Below are 6,494 nucleotides of genomic sequence, written 5' to 3'. Positions count from 1 at the left end.
ACATGCACAGTGTACTAATAATTAACAGATCTTTGTGATCTATTTTACTCAGATAGAAACATTAATGACTGATGAAGAAAACTGTAGCAACATCAATCTGGAATGTAAATGTTTATTCGTGCCATAATTAATTGCACTGATAATATTAAGATTGTAATCAAATGGCAGACTAAATATTTACCAGTGATTTGCTACAGTATATTACATACCACTAAGTGATTCATAGTAGAAACATTTATATCAAATAGATCAATTATACACTCATCAACTGAATGCTCATTTCTATCTTTAACAAACTTTGCAGACTCCGTGGTACTATATATGTACAGTATGTACTGTAATACGTTGTCTGTCTGTAGGGTGATGTAGGTGCTCATCTCAACTATTAAACTCTGATGATCTTTGCTTTAATCACACAGTTCTAGCTAAGTCCTCTGCACCAGGCCTGGCGATGGGGGTACACCCACAGCAGGCACCGATGTTGTGAGGGGCCCCAAGGTTCGGAGCTGTAAGCATTGCTGCGGGCTGCCGCGGTGCGGCTGCCAGCATGGAAGGGAACTGGCAGGGCTGATTGGTGGACAGCACCATTGGCTGGTGGTGATGACAAAAAACTGATTGTGCACAGTGGCGCCTGCTGGCTGCGGCTGGCCACGGTGGTGAAGCTGTGTGGCTGATGTTATTGTTGTGTTGTTTTTTCCACGGCTCCTCCCATCCCCATTTCCCACTGGTGCCTGCAGGCTCCTGGGTCTCACTGACCCCAGGATGTTCCTGTGTCCAACATGGAAAACAAGTGAGTGGAGGTTCTCGATGGGGTGTTGGATGATCTGTGCAGGTGGTCATTGTACATTATCGATAGATGCACTTTTCTAAGCTACAGTATTTCTCTGTGACTAGACATGTCCATTGGAACTACTAGTCTCAGCATACCCAGGCATCCTGCTGGCACTTGTAGTTGTACAGCGAAGAGCCAGGGACTGAATGATGCATATCTGTTAGGGTCAGTGCTGTGATATGTGAATTTCACACAATGGGCTGCCACTTGTGCAAAACTAAATGACCTGTCACTTTTATGTATCATAATAACATCAGTGGATGTCATTGTGCCCATGCACACACCTCATCTGGGCTGCAGGGGGCTTTATTTATACTTAAATTAATAACGCACCAACTACATTATTAAAAAATTTCATTTACCGCTAATGTCCCATGAAAATAGACTGTGTAGTATGGCTCTGTATGCATGGACTTGCCATCAATAGTACATATGCATATGGATACTGAGTGAGTGCTTCTGGTGGTTATAATAAAGGTCATTGGTCTCTCATGGACATTAATTTTGCACATTTATACATTTTTCTTATTACTAATATACCCATCAGACATATTATACTCTGTTCCTGTCCCAGCAGAAGTGCATATTTGCTCAGTTAGGAGGGGGGGCCCAGAGATATCAGTGCACCGGGTCCCAAGATTTCTGTTGCCGACCCTGCTCTGCACCACAGTGGTACTGTAGTTCACCAGAAAGTTGCCCCTGCACATGCAAGCTTACTAACAAGTTTTCTAAAAAGTGTAGTTTATTTATATGTGGAGATACCACAAACAGTAATGCAAGTGCAGATGACAAACACCAGCTCTGGTGAAAAAAAAATCCCTTTTTCTACTGTAGTGTCTTAACACTGCTTACATGGTCCTGAAAGATATCACTTTATTTGAAGGCCCCAGGGCTAACATCGTTCTCACCATGGTGTTTTCTCATCCCCTTTAGCTGTCTCCATTGTGTTCATTATGGTACTCAAAGGACTATCATACATACTCAAAAAGAATACAAAACATATGATGGTGTACATCTAGATCAAGAAGCAGAGAATATATGTGTTGATTTGGGAGAACTCGTACCAGACTCTCACCATTTGGAACAGTCTACCAGCATAAATAGACAGTAAGGCAGAATAATAGTAAACATCAGGCGTCCCCGGTCAACATATCATGTGCTGTTTGTTGGGGCCTCTCCTGGTGTGGGTTGGTTTACTGTTTGAAGCTCTGCATTATTATGATGCCTGTAATGTGTTGGAAGATTCTGTGTTAGAGTTTCTGGTGAAAGAACTAGTCTTGGATTTCACTATTTTTGAGGATATAATATTGGCTTAATGTCCTGCAAAAATGGTTATCTATAATACCTATAGATAACCATTTATCTACAGGTACTGGTTAATGAATTTAACCATCTGGTGAGAATTGCTCACAGTTAGGCGCAATTAAGCAAGTTGACCCTGATACTAGATTTCTGAGGAAAGGTGAGACGGGAATGCGACTGGGCTTGACTGGTATAGAATCGGCCAACTAAAGGTAACATAATTTCATGTACAAATCAGATAGAGAGAGGTAAAGTTGCACAATAGTGGTATGGGTCAAGGGTTGCTCTACCACTTCTGCTTTTTGTTTGTATTGATGTATATTTTTATATTTACTGCACCTGATATTCCCAAGTGGTCTTCCATCCAAGTACTGATTAGGCTTGACACTGCTTTTCTTCCAAGATCAAATGAAATTGGGCGTAGCCAGCGAAATATAGCAGTAAAGATTACAATTTTACAAATGAGAGAGTGTAGCTATTGACCACAATATGTCACAACTGAGGGCCTGAGCTGACGGGAGGCAGCCTCAGTTGTAGGGGCTGAGATGTACCGGAACCTGGGAGGTTGTATCAGACCCCTGGACATGTAAGTAACATGAATAATAACTGCCCGAAGGCGTGACCACGACAACTTGGATAAAAGTCAATGATGTTTATTATGACAACTCCGCAACACAGCAGCAGTAAAAGAAAACATAAAAGTCAGCAAAGAATAAATACAGTTCCTGGGTACTACAGAATGGCAGGAGCCACAGGGCACTGGTAGTGTGAGATAGTTCTTATGATCTTCTAGATGGAAAGTCCTTACCAGGCCCGACTGTAGCAATGGAGATAACCCAGGATTGTGCCAGCTGGTGTTCCAGGAAAAGCTGGGTTGCTGAAGATAAAACAGCTGCTGTGGATACTGGCTGGAACCAGACTTGTTAGCACGGAGTGGATACTGGCTGGAACCAGTTAAATAATAAATGAACTTGGGAGCGATGAAATATGAACGGAAATGTAGAACTTGAGAGCAGAGAAATAATAATACCGGTGGAGAGTGGTAAAGTGTAGAAAGGACACCGGCCCTTTAAGGGAAGCTGTACTCTGCTGGAAGCTGAGCTGGAAGCAGGTAATGTTGTAGCTGGAAACAGATGAATCCACAATGGATTGGAGAGTCAGGCTACACCGCAGGTGGAATGCTGGTGCGGGTCTCTATGGTGGAAGTCTTGAGACAGGAGCTGGAACCTGGAAGACAATCACAGGAGAGAGACAAACAGGAACTAGGTTTGACAACCAAAGCACTGACGCCTTCCTTGCTCAGGCACAGTGTATTTATACCTGCAGCAAGGAAGGGATTGGCTAGGCAATTATGCAGATTATCAATACTGAGAACAGATTGGTGGAAATTATCATCTGACAGAATCCAAGATGGCTGCGCCCATGCAGACACTTGGAGGGAAGTTTGGTTTGTAATCCATGTGGTAATGAAAACAGTAATGGCGGCGCCGGCCACCGGAGACAGGAGGCGCCAGGCTGACAGATGCACATCCAACCACGCGGACACAGCGGAGGCCGCGGCTGACGTAATCGCCACTCAGACACTCTGCATGCAGAAGTTCAGGGACGGCGGCGGAGGCCGCGGGAGACGCCATGCCAGGTGTAATATGGCGTTTACTGTGACAGCATCCCAGAGTGACAGGAGAGGATACAGGAATGTACACATCAGGATAACAGATGGGATCCGGTCCTGGAGCGCTGAGCCAGCCTTAGGAGGCATCTGATGGGTAAGAAATGGCGTCCAGATACCCGGATCGTGACAGCACCCCACCCTTTAGGAGTGGCCCCAGGACACTTCTTTAGCTTTTGAGGAAACTTGGAATGGAATCTCCGGACCAAGGCAGGAGCATGGACATCAGAAGCATTGGTCCATGAACGTTCCTCAGGACCATAACCCTTCCAGTCAATAAGATATTGTAGTTGACCGTAACGGTGACGTGAGTCCAGGATCTTGGCCACTTCATACTCAACGCCTCGTTGAGTTTGGACTTTCGGAGTTGGAGGAAGTGAGGAATGAAACCGATTCAAGATCAGCGGTTTCAACAGGGAAACATGGAATGTCCTGGGTATTTTTAAGAAGGGAGGCAACTGGAGTCTGTAAGCAACAGGATTGATGACTTGTTCAATCTTGAAAGGACCGATATAGCGAGGTGCAAACTTCATACTGGGAACTCTTAACCTCAAATTCTTCGTGGATAACCATACCCGATCACCCACCTTGAGAGCAGGAACTGCTCGACGCTTCTTATCCGCAAACTTCTTGTACCTGAACGATGCCTTGAGCAGAGCTGATCGTACGCTCTTCCAGATATTGGCAAACTGATGCAAGGTGATATCCACTGCGGGAACAGAAGTTGCTGGAAGCGGTTGGAACTCAGGGACTTTAGGGTGGAATCCAAAGTTAGTGAAGAATGGTGTTGAAGCAGATGAAGAATGATACTGGTTGTTATGACAGAACTCGGCCCAGGGAAGTAATTGAACCCAGTCATCTTGAGAGGTGGACACATAGATGCGGAGGAAGGCCTCCAAGTCCTGATTCACCCTCTCGGTTTGACCATTGGTCTGAGGATGGTAAGCCGTGGAAAACTTTAGCTTGACTTGGAGGACTTGACATAAACTTCGCCAGAATTTGGCTGTGAATTGAACTCCTCGATCTGAGATAATTTCTTCAGGAAGACCGTGGAGTCGGAAGATCTCTTGTATGAATACTTGAGCCAACTTGGAAGCTGACGGAAGACCGGTGAGAGGAATGAAGTGTGCCATCTTGGTGAACCGGTCAACTACCACCCAGATGGTATTGAACTTGTTGCACATGGGTAAGTCTGTAATGAAATCCATCGACAAGTGGGTCCATGGTCGACGGGGAACGGATAGTGGAACCAGTTGCCCCGCAGGCGACTGGCGGGATACTTTATGTTGGGCACACTTTGGGCAAGATGCAATAAACTCCAAGACGTCCTTTTTCAGAGTTGGCCACCAATAGGACCTAGAGATAAACTCCAGGGTTTTTTGGATACCTGTATGTCCGGCAAAACGGGAAGCATGGGCCCAATGCATGAGCTTCTTCCTTAGCATCGGCTTCACAAAACTTTTCCCTGATGGGGGCGTAGAGTCCATCCCTACCGTGGAGAATGCCAACGGATTTATAATAGGATGCTTGTCTGAAGACTCTGACTCATTTTCTTGCTCCCATGAGCGGGAAAGGGCATCGGCCTTGCGATTCTGAGAGCCCGGACAGAACTGGAGTTTAAAGTCGAACCTGGAAAAGAAAAGTGCCCATCTGGCCTGACGAGGGTTGAGACATTGTGCGCCCTTCAGGTATAAAAGGTTCTTGTGGTCTGTAAGTATGGTGATTGAATGAGAAGCTCCCTCCAACAGATACCTCCACTCTTCTAGAGCGAGCTTGATGGCTAGCAACTCCTGGTCGCCAATGGCATAGTTGCGCTCAGCTGGGGAGAACTTCCGGGAGAAGAAACTGCAAGGGTGTAAATGGCCATCTTTAGCCCTCTGAGATAACACCGCTCCTACTCCAACGGAGGAGGCATCCACCTCTAAGATGAAAGGAGAGTCGATGTCAGGCTGTTTCAGAACAGGCGCAGAGATGAACCTTTGTTTTAAAAGATGAAATGCTTGCATGGCTTCTTCAGACCACTTGGACGGGTTAGCACCCTTCTTAGTGAAAGCAGTAATAGGCGCCACAATGGTGGAAAAGTCTCGTATAAACTTTCGGTAATAGTTGGCGAACCCTAAGAACCTCTGGACCCCTTTGAGGGTTAAGGGTACCGGCCAATTTTGGATTGCTTGTAGTTTCTCAGGATCCATCTCTAGTCCGGAACCGGACACAATGTACCCTAGAAACGGAATGGACTTGACTTCAAAGACGCATTTTTCTAATTTGCAATAGAGATGATTGACACGGAGACGGGACAGAACCTCTTTAACCCAAAAACGATGTTCCTCTAAATCGTTGGCAAAAATGAGGATATCGTCTAGATAGACCACGACATGACGGTATAGAATGTCTCTGAAGATCTCATTGACAAAATGCTGGAAGACAGCTGGAGCATTGCTCAATCCGAAGGGCATGACGAGGTACTCATAATGTCCGTCACGGGTGTTAAAGGCGGTCTTCCACTCGTCACCCTCACGGATCCGGATGAGATTGTATGCACCTCGCAAGTCCAGCTTTGTAAAGATGGTAGCTCCGCTAACTCTGTCAAAGAGCTCAGTAATCAGGGGTAAAGGATAACGGTTCTTGATGGTAATGTCGTTCAAACCTCTGTAGTCGATGCACGGCCGCAGACCACCATCTTTCTTTTTT

General features: G+C 45.7%; 1 pseudogene; it reads right to left on the bottom strand.

The window, feature by feature from the left end:
- Positions 1-2,461: 2,461 nt before the first annotated feature.
- On the bottom strand, positions 2,462-2,580 carry LOC134941759 (5S ribosomal RNA; annotated as a pseudogene).
- Between the last annotated feature and the right edge of the window lie 3,914 nt (positions 2,581-6,494).

This window comes from Pseudophryne corroboree, chromosome 1, assembly GCF_028390025.1.
Source record: "Pseudophryne corroboree isolate aPseCor3 chromosome 1, aPseCor3.hap2, whole genome shotgun sequence".
Classification (NCBI taxonomy): Eukaryota; Metazoa; Chordata; class Amphibia; order Anura; family Myobatrachidae; genus Pseudophryne; species Pseudophryne corroboree.
This window is presented reverse-complemented; position numbering and strand designations above follow the sequence as displayed.